The following is a 17,164-nucleotide window of genomic DNA, read 5'->3' on the forward strand; positions in this document are numbered from 1 at the left end:
GCTACCTGAGTGTGGGATAGCCATTTCAACATCCTCCAGAAGTCCCAAAGGCAGGACTCCATCTGTAGGCTGTCATTCTTCCATACTGTGTACTAACTCCCATGCTGACCTTTCCAAATGAATCACAGATTCCTAATATCCTGATTCAGCTTTGAAATGGCAAATACCTATTAGAAGCCTGTATCATTTTCAAAGTGTTTGGAACAAAAAAATTGTAACTTGAACTTCAGATAATATGTTATCAGTAAGAGTTAATTGAAGGGGAAAAAAAAAAAAAGAAAATGGACTTTAACAGGACTAAGTTCTTGCTACAATTGTGCAAATGAAAAATAGTAAAAACTTCCAGAAGTATATCTCTTGTACTTATCAGAAGGGTTGGAAAGGGAAGGAAAATCTGACCTCATACCTCAGAGCTTAATGTCTAGGATCACTAGTGCAATCATTTCTCAAAAGCTAAGCCTATGAAGAGCGTAACATTTGGTGGACATTTTCCAGATGTGTGATCTCCAGTTAAAAGCATTAATTTAATCATGAGAGTGCCATCTGTGATGAATGCAGTGTCACATCCTTTGCCAGGTCACAGAATAAATTTTGCAAAATCAAATACTATTAATAAAACAGAATCGTAGAACAGTTTGGGTTGGAAGGGACCTTCAAAGCTCATCTAGTCCAACCCCCCCTGCAATGAGCAGGGATATCTTCAACTAGATCAAGTTGCTCAAAGCCCCATCCAACCTGACTGTGAACGCTTCCAGGTTTCTCAATCCTGGAATCTGCTACTTCTCTGGGAAATCCATTCCAATGTTTCATGACCATCATAGTAAAAAATATTCTTTATATCTAGTCTGAGTCTACCCTTTTCTAGTTTAAAACCATTACCCCTTGTCGTATTGCAAGAGGTTGCTAAATTGCTAAAAAGATTTTCCACCTAATTGTTTTTTCTTTCCTGCTTTTCAGTGAAAAATATTTTCACACAATTTAATGATTACAAATGGAAACAGGTAAAAAGATATGGTGCCAGGGAAATTATTTGCTGTCACTTATCTCTGCCCTGACTAGGCCAATTGAACATAGGCATTAAGAAAAACCAAACCCTTGAGACAGAAATCAAACTTGATTTAGAAAATGAAATAGAAAACCCCATAAAATGAACAGGAAATAAATCCCTAAAATTTGGTGTGTGAGTATGAATCGTTTGTTGGATTTATTTTGTTATAAAAATATAGACAGGAGTTCAATTTACTTGCCTTTTCCTTTTGGAATTTTTAAGGTGTTCCTATGTCATGCTTTGTTATGCAACTTAGAGCCATCAAGTTTAGTGTCTCTCCTTTTTGTTTATAAAATATGGGATTATCTCCTGAAGCTGCAAATTTAAAAAAGTATTATGAAAATCTTGATAAGCACTAATATAATCAGATATCTAAAATTTATTATTATCTTACTGTTTTTAAGCAGCAGGGGAGTGAATAGCACTTTAAGACATAGCAGAGCATTGTCTCAGAGGCTTTGAGCCTCATGTTGGAATAAGCAGTAGACACCCTTTGCTTCTTCTTTAACTTTTAGAAACACCAAATGCAGTTTCAGACTTTGTTCGGATGTGGGGAGAATATAGGAAGGTCAGATGAAAGAAAGAAGTAGATTTTTTACAACTTGCTGTTGCTATAGCTTCGGCATGATTTTATAGTAACAGTGCTGTAATTTGTTCTCCCTACCAAGGAAAGGCATTTTGTTTCAAAAAAAACCCTATCCTGGAAAATCACTGTGTATTTAGTCAAAGAGGAGATGATCTCCAGAGGTCTTTTCCAACCTCAGTCATTCTGCGATATACTTCTAATACACCCATTTAAGAGCCTGCTAGTTCCCAACTCCACAGACCCACCTCAGCCTCCTCCATTTTTTTTGTGGCAAGTTGATCATTTAGGGATTTCAATTGAAAACACTATGCTTTTCTATCTTCCAGCAAGTTTATTTTTAATTCTGTGCCTAGTTTCTGCCTAGACAGATAAAATTCCACTGTATTTGCCATTATTTTCATCCTTTAGAAAGGGAAGATCTAAGTTTGGTACTCTGCAATACAGCCCTCAATTGCCCTTGCAAATCAAAACCAACATGTTTATAGTAGAAACTTGACTGGGTGTGGGATTTTTTAACATACAAGATACTGTAAACTTTTCTAGAAACTCTGTTCTATGATTCAGCAGGTTGAGGTCATTATTTTACAGTAATGAGCATTAAGATGACACCAGTTTGTGTGGGCTGCATGAAATTTGGGCTAAAAATGTTAACAGTGAACCACATAATTACGTAGAAATGGGATTCACTGTATCATGGGGAAGGCTTGGTCAGACCTGAAATGCAGTAATTGTAATTGCTTTGGAGTTTTTCCCTCCCTATTCCTTTTCCTACAAGACTATTTAGCTCTGTGAAGAAAGTTCTTCACTGGCATTTTTGCAATGCTGAATTTCAGTGTGGTCGTTGGTAAAGACACACTAGACTTCAAACATACAGTGGTAGCCAGCTCATCTTTTGTTTTTGACTGTGGCATAGAGGGTTGAGTTATGAAGCATTGGAAAGCTGAGTGTTAATGCCTTGGGTGCAGCTGAGACTGCTTAGCAATACAACAACTTGTGGCAATTGCATTTTCCCAATACAGCTAGATGCTAGGCATGTGGCTAGAGTATTGTGGCTTAACAAGTTATCACCATCAGAAGGGAACAGCGGCTAGCAAACTGGCAGGGCTGATGTCATGTTTTGAAAACATTAATTCACTTACAGCAATAGTTACTTCTGCAGTTCTTGCTTGCCTGGCTCTGGGTAATTGCTAGTTGGGATGGTTCCACCTATGCTTATTGTGTGTTCGGTTTCAAGATGAGCGTTAAAGTTTAAATCATTGACCTTGGCTCCAAATTAAAGGATGATTTTGTAAAATGTTCTCTCACTCCCCCACCCATTTAGCAACCTCCTTGACCTCTGGGGGCTTGCTTTCCCTGAAATGCAGAGAAAAACCTAACTTTGTTTCCTGATGGTGGGGTGATTTGTGTATTATTTTAACATGATTTAAAAATTATTTATTCTCTCTATCATTGTTCATGGAAACAATTTTTTTTCTTTCTTTCTCACTTCAACTTTTGCCTTGTGCTCTTTCAATAGGAAAAGCAGAAAATATCTTTTAATAATATATAGAAAATACAAGCTAAGACAATCTCTTTTTTTTCTATCTAACACAATTCTCTATCAGCATCATTTTGGGTTATCTCCCCCATCTTGCCAGGGATGTTGATCCACAGCTGATCTTGTTCTCTTCCCCTCCCAAAGTCTCTCTCTCACTTCTGAAACAGTTAATTTTAGACTTCTCTGAACCTTGAAAATCAATGTGTTGTAAAATAAAGTGGATTACCGTGATTTGAAAGGTTCTGAGGGGCAAAAGAGCTTTCCGACAGTGTCTGCTGAAGCTTTCCTGGGTCTGGCACTGAAATTAACTGCACTGAGTTTGTAAGTTTGAAGTATCTCCACGCAAGAGTACAAACTGCAGATTACAGCTAGTTTGTTCCAGCACTCCCCACCTCCTCCCCTCTGGCTCCAGTATTTCTTACTGCATGTATCATTTGCTATTTGTACATTTGCTTATACTAATAGCTACTTTTTTCTTTCAACTGTCATTTCCTTGTGGTTTGTCAGTCAGAGATTAGAATCAAACTAAATGTTTTTGATAGAGGATTACTCTTTGATACTTTCTCTTTCCTGGCCAAATCTTTAACTGAAGTAAATTGAGGCAGCTTGGCTGTTCCTGGTGAAGTTACATCCTGATCACATTTTTGAGCTTTTTCCTCACTCCCTACCCCCTATTTGCTCTTAACCCAGCATAGGAAGGAAAGGAAGTTGCAGCCATGGAAAACTTTTGTAATAGTTCGTTTTTAAGAGATAGTGGATATTATATGTATGTTTTCAACTGTACTTGATACTAAAAAGGAATACTTTGTAGGCTCTCACTGACGTCAAAAATTACAGCTGAGAAGCAATGTAAATTCTTCATATCATGCATTGCATTTACACTCTCTATATAGCCATAAATCTAACTTGTTTGCACAGGAATACTATTATTTTATTTTGAAAACTATTGACCCCTAACCAAATGCTAATTGTTGTATTTGTACCTGCTAAATACTGAAATCTGAGAAAATGATGAGAGCTTTTCCTTGTTGTCAACTGAGTATTTTACAAAAATTGTATACATCTGTGAACATAAAAAAATGGGTAGGAAGCTGTGCTCTACCTCTGGGTCCAGACAACACTTTTACACTTGCCTTATTATCTTGTATTCAGTCCTTCGCTGTGTTCTTTTTTTTGGTATGTATTCGGTCCTCCCATTTCAAAGGACAGCCAGGTCTAGTTTTTAAAACTGAAGGTGCTGATTTGCCTAGTAATCCAAGGAAATAAAAATTGCTGGTATTGCTGAACCTGAGTAACCCCTTCTGCTGAAAAAAAACCAAAACCCCAAACTAAAAAGGCAACCCTTAGTTCAGTGTAAGACTATTAGAGCAAAGAGAATACTCTCTTCTACTTGGAAGAGACAGAGTCTCATCTGGAAGGCTTTTGCCCACAGGAGTCTTAGAAACGAGAGACAATTTGGATAACAAAAAAATGAAAAACCACAATTTAGAGAACGTCATATGATAAAAAATGAATTAATAATTTTTTGCAGGGACTGGCATGGACTTTCTGTTTGGAAGCAGCTATTAATCCTGTTATTTAACAGTGATGTGTTGTTTTCTATAGCTGCTGGACAGCAGTAAGAAGACATTTAACTTAATATGCAACAAGAGTTTAATTTGGGTAGTAGGAATTACATTTTTAGCTCTTAGGGAGGTGAACTGTCATGCTGTAAGGTTTCTGGGCATTGGTTTGGATTAATGTCTCTGAGAAATGCTCCAAGTGTGCTCCAAGTAATGGGTTCGAGTACATACTTTACAGTCACCTTCAAGTTTAAATATGACATGTAACCTTTAAGTTCTAAAGTGAACTTTGCTTTCACTCTGAACCTGATTTTGTTAGTCTAGCTGTCAGCATAATGACCATCAGTTTTAGAGGATTAGGAACAGGCAATAATGGAGCAAAGTATTTTTGTAATCCTTCAATTTTTATGGAAAGTGTTTTTTGCAAGGTGTCAGTCTTCACAGATTTGTAGAAAAATGGACTCTAAAATGCTGCCTTCCCTATTCATCCTGTTTTCTGAATATGTTCAGGGAGGTGCAGGCACATATTATAATTCCTTATTCTTGTTGTTCCTGCAGCAAAGATGAAATGAGTAATTGTGTGCCTTTTTGTTCCCATAATCCTTCCTAGAAAAGCTCATTTCTCTTTTTCTAACCACAAGGCAAAGCTGTCCTCTCACCTTCTTATATCACTGTTTGTGCTGGGATAACCTTTTATACCCAGATCTACAAACAGCTCAACAAGCCTTGAAGCACTTATTTTGACTTTGCTGTTCTGTAACATTCCTGTGTTTCAAAAGCATATGTCTCTGAGCCTCCAGTTACTGCCTGTTGCTTCGGTTAGGTAGGGTACTTAAAAGTGGCGTTATACACAGTGTAGTGTTAGAGACTGCAGTTCTCTTCCTAAATGCATAGCAATGAATATGATGTCATTCCTTTAAGCCAACAGACCGCAGAGATACAGAAGGAACATGTGTTTTGTTGAATATACTTGGTACACTAGGCAGCAGTGAAGTAGTTAAATATGCATTGATGTAACTGGATCTAATAGCAGCAAGAGGGCTATATACCACTTCAGCAACCAGTCAAGCAAAGTGTAAGTGTTGGCACTACTGATCCAGAAGACTGTTCTGGTCCAGCCAGTTCTTGTATTATAGGTCTATAAAACACATATTTCTCCAGTGGACTACAAGAAAGAGTGAGATAATTTCATATCTAGTCTAAGTCCAGCAAGCCTCAAGAAGTGTCAGTTGGGGTAAGCCTGACATCTTGCAAGAGCTATAATACATGGGAATGGCAGTGTCACATATGTACACTAAAACAGTATTTTTGTTTTCACTTTAAAATCATTAAATTCCTGATAAAAAGGCATAGGAACTGAAAAAATAACAAACTGGCACAAAATAACAACTTATAAAAACTAAATACAAGGATAGCTAAGTTTATCTCTGTGTCTTAGTTTTGCTGTGCATAGATTTAGCACAAGGACATGGAACATAACAGCTCATCCTCAGCTGTGGTCCTTGAATAAGGACACCGCAGTAAGCTGTGGTAGCACTGGAGCATCAGCAACACTGAAATGAATTTCCTCTGCTTTGTATTTTTAGTCCTGAGTTTCCTCTCACCTGTCCTTTTGTCTTCCGTTATTTTAATAGGGAAATATTGACTAATAGTTGGAATATCCTTGCTTTGTGTAACTGCGCCCTTGCAGTTTATAAATTCTATAAATCTTCATACATTAATTTCCATTTTCTAGCTCTGTTTTGTTCGTAAAAATAGAGAGTGAATGATAATCTAAAAAAAACCAAGCCACACCATACTTGAAGAGGTTGAAAAGACTGTCAGCAGGTCTGAGTGCAATGCTCACCATAAGAAAGCTGAGCATTGTTCAAGCACAACTCCCTGACTCCACCTCTTATGATGCTGTAGTCAGTAGTAACATTTTTGGGGGGATTATGTATTTGGGTAAATGGAGACAAATACTTTTTGGAAGGTGATGACACTCTTTTTGCAGTTGACATTGGTGAGCATCGTATGTATTTGCTACAGGTTAATTGACCCTGAAATATGTTTCTCAAGGAGAAACTTTCCATTAGTTGTACTTACTTCTATATTTCTCCTCCCATATACTTGAGGGTAACACAAAATATTCAGAGATACATGCAACTAATCATTAGGAATTCATTGTGCAGTCTTATTTATCTATGTTTATCTCAAAAGTAATTTATTTTCTTATATCATAATATTTGCTTTGTTAATTCTTGGGTCATGGTAGCAGGTAGAGATATATATTTTCTCAAGATCTACTGTGTTGTCTTCTTTGGACTGATTTTTTACTTCAGTTTTATAGCTAGTCCAAATGTGCCATCCATCTGGGTTTATGATCTATTCACTTTCATTTTTTTATGTTCTAATGTATTGAGAGATTTGGGACACGAGAATGAATCTACCCAAGGAGGGAAAGCAAGATCTGTAGATTATAAAAGAGCTCTATTTCCAAATTCATATTTCTGTGAGCTCCTAGTTTAGTTCACTGGTGGTTCAAAACTGCACTTTTCATAGTGAAAGCACTTCAGTTTGCCTCCCAGGTGTTCTGGCACTGGATTCCCATGGATGCCCAGAGTGCTTCTACTTTCCTCTGATCCTCTGAAGTGAGTGTGCTCCCCAAAACTCCTTCATCTGACATAGATTTCTCAGGGCCTGCAACCTGTGAGTGCTTTTTATCTGTCTTTCAAGATATTTCCTCTGGTTGTTTTTTTTGCCTCAGCTTGTTGTGGGTACTCTTTGCACCTAAGTACATTTTGTTCTCCTATGGGCATGCTTTTCCTAAGCATAGTGCACATGTTTAGTAGATGAGTGGACTGAATGTGGTGGGATACGGCTATTTTGAGTCACAGTAGTGTTAGCCATCGCTTTTGTGGAAATGCTCAGTGTTTAGACCCATTCTGGCCAGGGAAACCATTTCCTCTTAGCAACATTATAAAAGAGTCCCAAAGAACATCCTAAAAGTTGGATGGAGAAGGCCTTAATGGCAAAATTTCACTCCTTGATAAGGATAAGAATGGAGAAAATGGAAGGAGTTGCTGCTCTTTTGTTTTTTACCTATGAAAAGTATTCACGGCAAGGGAGAGTGTCTGAATCATATATAGAAATATCTTGCTGAGCAATTTGGGAGTGTATTAATACTGGATTAGAGTGGCTGTTACTAGTAGTCTTCAGTAAGCTTGTAGCATTTTCTCCACTCAGAATACTTATATGGATGCAAGAAAAAGTAAATCATACATTTAAACTGAACGACCTACCCATGCAAATCAATGTGTTAGACTAAGAGTAGCAGAAGTGGCAGCATATTGGTTTGGCTAATCAAGTCAGTTTAATCTGTTCTAAAGCAGCAGGCTTCAAGTCAGAGGAAGATCTGCTGTTGATGCAGGCTAATTGTGAGGTTAATGTAAAACAAATTCACAGGAAAAAAGATGCATCAGTTAGTGCTCTTCATGGTACTTATATGATATTTACTTCTATTTTGGGCATGTTATTCACCCTTTCAGATTCCTGTGTAAGATTCTACACTGAATACAACTTTAAAAAGCTGTAGGTATCAGCTTAGTGTAGTTAAGCCCAATTTTCTGGAAGCAGGGGGAATTAGCCTGCTTGCTAACATGACAGTGCTTTTTCTAGCATACTGACTTGGTTTGTTTTGATCTTGGTATTGCTATCTTGTGCTGCTTCTATATCTAAAAAAATCTAAAAGTTTGCAGGATGGTAAATCAAGATGCAATACTAAAATAGTCTTAAGATAAATTCAGTCCCGAGGGTGATGCTCACAGTAATAGTATTCCCTAAGAATGTTGTGAATTGTGTGCATCTTCTGAAAGCTGCCTGAATCAACTTCACCCATGCTAGAGAAGGAAGATTTTAAACTCTACTTTTGCTATCATTCTCTGGGAAGACTGTATTTCTTTAAGCAGACAAAAATGACCTTTTCTAACCTAAGATAATGGGGCATCAGGTGTACCTGTGCAGCTTAATAGGAGCCATTTTTAGGAGACTAACAAGATAAAAAGGGCATCTTGCTTGTAAATGCTTATTTCTTTTTCCTAAAAGAGTGTGAAATGATAAAATTCAATATATCAATTGCAGAAAAAATATTTTTAAGAGTAAAATATAAAAAAAAAAAAAAGAATGTTAAATGATTCTGAAGCTTCTGTTACTATAGGAAAGTGTTTAATTCCTGAAACGCCCTTGGACAAAGTACCCTATACTTTTAAAGCTACGTACACTTACTGAAGTGGGAGCAGAAAAAGGGTGCCTAAGTGTGTTTTTCTTTGAACCATGTCCTTAGCTGTACTGAAAACACAATGTATGTTTCTGGTAGGATGACTGTTCCGTTTCATATTTATGGGTAAATCAGTACCCCAAAACAATGGCAAAAGCTAGTGATCTTGTAGATGAAGAAAACGCCCTGTAATTTGCTATTGGCATCACAGGTCTTGGGATTTTAATCTTTATTCAAAAAATATATGTATTTAAACACGAGATTGTCATAAAAAAATGGCCAGACCACATGTAGATAAACACTGACTAGACAATTTACCGCATCCTATGCAATTCACAACTCTAAAAAGAAATTTAGTCTTCTCTCTTTTTTCAGTGGGGTGGTTTTTGGTTTTTTTTGGTATATTTTTCCAAAAATGCTTTGCTTCTAGTTTTAACACCAAAGAGTTTGTTTGGACATGAGTCTAGACATACTGTGATTTGAAGGGAACAGGTACATTCCACATCTCCTGCCAGAAAATCTATTAATTCCCCAGTTAGTATCACTCCTGGAAAGAGCAATCTGAACAGAACAACTCAGTAAGTAAATGGATTAGCTGTACAGGGGAATCTAGCTTTTTGGATGAGCATACTATTCAAATTAGATTAAAAAATAGCAAAATCTGCTGAAGGAAACATTTGGGTGTCTCTCTCTGGAGCCATTCTGCCTGAAGGCTGATGTTTTCAGTTTTACTGCTGCCTATGTACCAGTGGAGAGACATATATATTGTACTTTGCCTTGGAGTCTTCATGGGTTTTATCAAATGACTGCTTAATGTAAAAAAAATAAACAGTCTCTTAGAGCAGAGTTTGGAACCCAGGTTTTCCTATTTCCCAGAGAGTGCCCTAAATGGTTTGGCTAGAAAGTAACATTCCTGGCCTACTAAATCTTGAATTACTTTGTGAAGGTGGAACAGCTCCAGTAGAAAGAACTAAAACCACCACATTTTCTTCTATCCCAAATAGTCTGTATAGCTACAGTGCTACAGTAATCTCCTGGACATTGAAGGAGGGCTTGAACTCCTTTCACTGAACACACTCTAGGATCTGAGGTTCCCATGTCCTCTGTAAGTGTGCTAGCCATTGAGCTGTTGGGTAAAAAAAAAAAAACACCACCAAAACAACCAAAATTCAAATGGCTGTCCTGTTATGCTTAAAAAAAAAAAAACACCCTACAGGGTTACTCTCTTAAATCTCAGGACTGGGAAGGATTCAAGACATCATTTCTCACAGTCTCTGGTAGCCTTCTGTCAGTGTTCTGCTTCTCTTGGGTCCCAGCCTTCCTGCACAAGGCTTGGTCCACAAGGTGATGTTCTCACTCCTGTCAGTGATGAGCAAAGGTTTGGGTAGAACATATATGTCCCACAGATCAAGGTATGGCTATGTGGCTAGTGTCACAGGCATAGGTCTGGTCATAGGATCCTCTTGCAGAAATGAAGATTGCTGGGGATCCATCTCACAAAGGGGACGTAGAGTGTCTTTGGCAACAGGCTTGTAAACCTAGCAAGGACAACTTTGAAGGAGGTTCATTGAAGGATTAAGACTGTGGCCCACAGCTAAGTGAAGGGTCACGCAACAGAGGGGAAGCATATCTGGGATATGGCAACCTGTAAAATTCTTGTGCTACACAGGGCAACTGAGTCCTGTTGCTAACACCTGTACATAAGAACACTCACCTTTGAAACAAATCAGAGAAGCTGGATCACTGTGCACAGTCACAGACCTCTGAAATCTCTGACATTAGAGAGGCACACTGGGACAGTTCTCATGATTGCAAAGCTGCAGTGGGTGGGCACGGGGTGGTTAGGAGGGACAGCCAGGGAAGATGAGTGTGGGGTTGCACTCTGTGCAAGGGGCAGCTCAAACGTGGGGAGCTCTTTCACAGAAGAATGAAAAGGCCATTTGAATTTATGGGTCAGGGTCAGAGGGAGGCCAATTAGAAGGGACACTGTGGTGGGAAACTACTACAGACTACCCAGTCAGGAAGAGGAGGTGGATGAAGCCTATTTCGGAGACAGGGGACTACAGCCTTCAGCACAAGCTCTCAGATTGTGGAGCAAATCCTCCCACAAGTCATGTCCACACAAATTAAGGACAAGACGGTGAAAGGGAACAGCCAGCATAGATTCATCAAGGGAAAACTGTGACTCGTTGACCTAATTATGTTCTTTGATGAGATGAGGGGAGAACACTGGATGTCATTTCCTTTGACTTTAACAACACAGTCAACACAGTCTCCACAGTATTCTTGCAGTTCAGCCAGGGAGATGTGGACTACAAGGTAGGTGAAAGCTGGCTGAACTGGTGCACTCAACGAGTTGTGATTAGTGGTTTGAAATGCAGATGGCTGCTGGGTATTAGTGACCCTCCTGAGAGGTTCTACCTAAAGCTGATACTGCTTACATTGCTCCTCAATCACCTGGCCAATGGCACTTCAAGCTCAAAAAGTTCACAAACACCAAACTGGGAGGAGTGATTTAAAGGCTTCAGTTCAAAGCTACCATGTCACAGGACCTTGATAGTGTGGAGGTGTGACAAGATAACCTCCAGAAGCCTCTGCATCTTAAACTAGTCTATGACTCTTCCACACCAGGTTTCCAAACGTGAGATGCTGCAAAATGAGAGCAAGATCCACCTCACATAACTGAGATTTATTTGCTTCTGAAGGGATGCATTTGGCTGAGGAGCAATCTAATACTATATTGAGGGTGATTGACAGAAAAAAATTACAATGGAAAATGAAATATATCTGTATGTGCTCTGTTAACTTATTTGATAAAGAAAAAACATCTCAAAATCTATATACATAGACAGGACACAAAAAGAAATCGAATTCCTCATTCCCACAGATATTATTGGAAAGAACTGCTTAAAAGAAAAGTTAATCTTGTGACATTTCTGACTATAACTGCCACAAAAAGTGTCTTAAATCAACCAGTGAGTTGGGTTTTTTTAATCTTTCAACTCTTTATTGAACTAGTCATATTAAAGTATTTCCAGAAGACATGTAATTCAAGACTGATCAGACAAATTTTGAAACATGTTTTATTTTAAATGTTATGAATAGATCATACTTTGATGTTAAGAAATTATGTTACTCTGAAAGGGGTGTATAAAATGGCGAAAGATCCTTAATAAAAAGATTCTGATGTCTTGCAAATGAATAGCTGGCTACTTAATGTCAGGATATTGCAATGTGGAGAGTAGTGAGTATTCATTGATATTAATGCTTATGGCCAAGTGAGTATTATTAAACTTTACCAAATAATCGTTATAGCTTTGAAACAATCTCATTCTGGAAGATCATAATGTCTCAGTGGTTAAATGAAAATGAGATAGTAGCTATATATAGATAGCAGCTATATAATGGCAAGGACTGTTGAATTAACTTCTAAAAGAAACTCACTAAATGCTTAATTCTAACACTGGGCTGAGAGAATGCATCTGCAAAGAATTTCATTAAAATGGTAATACTCAATGTTTCATTTGATCTTAATGGAAAATTTATGAGAGACTGCTATTAAGGCTGGGTGGGGAACATGATCACTATCATTCTTTTATTAGTGTAACCAAGGGGCTTAATTTTCCTTAGCTCTTTAATTCATCTCCCCCAGGCACATGGAAAGAAGGCCTTGCTTCCTAAGAGCATCTGTTTATCAAAAATATTTAGATTTAACCTGGAGACTAGGCTTAAAAAAAACAGTGATTGAGTTTTTAAATTAGAACACCATTGATTTTAAATGAAAGGAACAAATTATTTCCTCATCAGTCATGGTCAAATGTTATTTCCCCACTTGAAGTATGTATGCCAATTCTACCAAGAGGGTTATTTGTATCCTGAAGTTATGTCTGTTGTCTAGGATGTGGGGAATTGGCCACTGGCAACCAGTCAGAACCATTTAAGGGAAGGATTTGCTCACCAGTTTTGAATTGGAAATGGGTTTTGGACATCTCATTCATTAATTTTTTGAGTGATGACTCAAGACTCACCAAAATTTTTTCTTCCCACATTTACTGAATTGTGCATTGTATCCTTTTTTAATGACTGTGCCATATTTCTGGGAGATGTCTCTGTGAAGTGTTCTAGACACTACTTTTTCCATGCTTAAAAAAGGTAAAAATTTTTAAAAAGGCATTTTTGCTCACTGATGTAAATAAAATGTTACAAGAAAATCAGATATTTAGCGAGAGCAAATTGTAGAAATGTGAAGAACAACATAAGAGAAAGAGCTATGTTGACTTTAGATTCACTCTAAGCCAACTCAAAGATGAGTTGCAGTAGTTCATGCTCAGCCTGGGAACACACTACAGCAGGCATAGCAAGAAATTGCTGTGAGGTGGACATGTTCGCTTGAGGTGCAGAATGCGGAAAAGACCTTCTGTTAACCTAAATAGGCAGCTGAAATAAACACAGCTGTGGCATTTTATAGCAGATAAGTAACTGAGGCATAGTTTTTTCTTTCTCCATTAATACTGGCTGATGCTCCAGTAAGGAGCAGGTGCTCCTTACTTCACATGCTATGGATGAGAAGATGTTCAGCCCCCCTTATTGAAAAGGTTTGGATTCCCCCATCCTGTTCTGGAGCTGCTCCATAGTCCTTGTTTCCTTACAAAAACTATATGGGGTTGTTATGTGCTTTGTGATTAGCGTGCAGCCTTGTAAGAAGAACTGTATTCTTTTGTAGTAGCTTGTATCATGTCAGTACACTGTATAAATTACAGTTTGTAATGTTTTTCTTTCTTCTTGGAGTTCTGTATTTTTTTCTGATGCTTCTACCTTCAATACTCGGCCTTTTCCAGGGTACAAAATACACTGTCACAAAATATGTTCACAGCTCTTTCTTTTAGTATATGATAGATTTCTGCTACAGAACAATGTTCAAAGAACAGATAATGCCTGAAATAATCGAAGAACAATATACATGAGTTTCAGTAATGTAGACAGGAAAACTTTCAGGAAAAAAGTATAACTTATATCTGTTGAAAAAGTCCTCTGAAACCACGATCAAGTACACATCTACACTTACATTTGGCTGTGAAGTAGCAGGAATGATATGGTAGTGAATAAGGAAAACAACTTCTGTATCTCTCCCTGGTAACTAAATTGTAATTATTCATTGAGATGATTGTATAGGCCTTGGATAAGCGATATCCAGAATCTTTTCTGCATTTTTACCATAACCTAATTATACATATGCAGTGAAATTGGATTTAACTGGATGTTGCTCACACCAGTGGGTGTAATTGCATTTGTTTGTAAATATCCTTGCTCTGAATGTAGCTGTCAGAAAGCAGTGTCAGCTTGTATCATAAAAGAATGCAGGAGGGTTAAGTGTGATGCAGACAACCAAGTATGTACTTATGGAAATTACTTACAACTTACAGAATGGAGGCTCTTTAGCTGTAGTTATAAAGTCCACCATTTGAATTTCTGTATGAAATTCTCAGACTCCAGCTTCCAACAGATCAGTCTGCATTTCCATCTTATTCCAAATAACCTTCGATGAGGTCACCCAAAAAGAGATAAACAACAATGTTTCATGCAAGTATGTGCTTCTCTTGTTGCAATGGGAATTACAAGATGAGGCATCTCTGAAAGATAACTTGAAAATGGTATTTCTTTTTTATTGTCCAATAAATGATGACTTGGAAGAAGACTTCTCAGCAGAAGCCAGAAGAGAATAGTAGATTATACTTTTTTCCTTATGTAATTTCCATGCAGGTTATGTGCTGGGGCAAGACTTGGGATATTCAAAAGAACATTTGCAATATCGTTTGCAAAGTTTGAGAGGAGGCCATTAAGCAAATGGGGAATCTTATGTATGGAGGAAGTATTATGTTCAAGGCTTCAGTGCTTGCTATGATTAGAGTGCCCTTTGTGGGAGATTTGTTAAAGTTTCTTCATCCTGGACACCTGCCAAGCTTAAGGCTTTAATGCTCTGAGATTGAATCATGGAAGTGGGGACTGACTGCTCTCAGAGCTTGTTAACTTACCAGGAGGTCGGTGTGGGAGGTAGTGTATAAGTAAGAAAGAAGAGGGGCATGAAAAATAATCTGGGCATTCTGTGATAATCTTCTGTTTAGAAGAAATAAGTCTATAGCTTCAGGTTTTTGATCTATTTTCCAAACTTGTCAACAAAAATGGAACATTTTAGAAATGTGATCTCTTCTTTCATTTCAGAAAGAATGTCTAGGGGTTTAGTATAAAAAAAGACTAGAAAAACAACGATTAACATGACACTGAACATGGACAGTTAAATATAGCATCAGTCCACGATAATTATCAAGTGAAATGAATTATTTTGACACAGAAAATAACTTATTTCAACTTGCTAACCACTAAAAATCTCTAGTGGATCTCTGCATAAATGATTGAAGCTCACTGAAAACAGACTAGCTTTTCTGCATTATGTTTTATGGATCCTGACTGTACAGCCCCTGAGACTCTTAGAAACATATGCTGAAAAACATTACATAAACAGAAATTGCACAGACAGTAAGAAATTACAGCATTCGTGAGAACCATTTAACTAAATTTGATCAGTGTAATGAAGTATTCAGCCTTTTTTTATAGCTAATACACAAAGCTCAAATGCTATCGGAGGGACAAATGGTAACTGGTGAGTTTTGAAAAAGCTGCTGAAAACTGGGGTATAACCATAATGTTATACATGCAGCACTGGATCCTGAAGTGATTCAAGACAAAACAAATGCCTGGAGTATACACACCTTTGCTATGTTAACATTTACAAAGCACTGGCTAGTGCAGGCTTCACAGACACTGATTTTCAGCTGCGACATGAGTATGGAAGCTCTGAGGGAGCTACTTCATCAGTCTCACGTTACCTATAACTGAATCTGTCTGTGCTTCATGTGAGCTGAGGACATCTTAGCCTAAATTGCTCTCAGTGCTGGGTTTGCCTTTGCCCTAGTATACACTGCCTATGCTTATACATCCCCTGACATCATCTTGCTCATAAGATACAGTAGAGAGTATAACCTAATGACCTCCTAGTGATGACTCTCTGCTCTTCGTGTCTCATCCATGCTTGTATCTGATATACAGCAACTACATGAAATTCAGACAGGCCTGGGAAGCTTGCACAGTTGCAACTATCCAAGAAGCTTGCTCCCAAACTGATCTGCATATGACATTTTTGTGTGTTTATTTCCATATTCAGGTTCAGAAGTGGATGTATGCAACTGTGTAAGATGGGCTTGATTTGTGGCTGTCAATTCTCCTGTGCCTAAGTGAAAAGAGAGAAGCCAGTGATACAGGAAAAAGTTTATGTGCGTAAATGGGTTCCTTTAAGGCTCCCTGTGATCTCTCACAGATGGATTAATAAATTTTGGGAAGAAATGAGACCATTAATGCTACAAGTTTTTACCTCATTCAGAATGCAGACTGTAGAGCCAGTCCACTACCACATCTATAAATGAAGTTTGAGCTATAAATGCCTGGAATGTACAGGCATGGGAATTGAAAGCACTGAAGAAAATAACTTTTTTCTTCAACAAGGAGAGGGAAAATAGTTGGATATATCCAGAAATATTCAAGGAGTGAGCTCAAAAACTAGACCCTAGGTCATCTTGTAGAGATAGCTGTTAATTTGCTTTCCAGATCTGCTTCAAACACCTCTCTTTTGGATTACACGTAAACGTGGTTGGGGTGACATTACATGATAGAGACTGTTCCCAGTGGTTGCTATGAGAAAAACCTCAACAAATCTCCCTTCCTCTATTCAATTCAGTCCTTGGGTTCTACCCTCAAAGCATGTCACCATCAAACATGTCCTCTTGCCAGAGCCAGGGCATGCAAAACATGGGCCACAGCCTTCTAATTTCAGAGACTTTAAATGGAGAAAACAGAAAAAAATGTAATTGTCTCTTAAGAAGTCATAGTCCTGCTCTCTACCTTCCATATTTCATAGTCCCCAGCAGAGCTGCAAGTAAAGTGCTGTAGTGCAACATGCCCATTAAGCTGTACTACAGGACCTTAGCAGCCACCAGTCTCCAACAGCTTCTGCCTCTGCCAGCTACTTTCAGGAAATGTCCTTGTGCTTCTTCAGTCCCTGATGAGAAATTGCACAGCACAGATGAAATACTGGGCTAGCTCTTGGACTATTATAGTGATTACC

Source organism: Neopsephotus bourkii, unplaced genomic scaffold (assembly GCF_033783945.1).
Source record: "Neopsephotus bourkii isolate Nb327-2 ecotype Australia unplaced genomic scaffold, CSIRO-AGI_Nbou_v1 NB_941, whole genome shotgun sequence".
Taxonomy (NCBI): Eukaryota; Metazoa; Chordata; class Aves; order Psittaciformes; family Psittacidae; genus Neopsephotus; species Neopsephotus bourkii.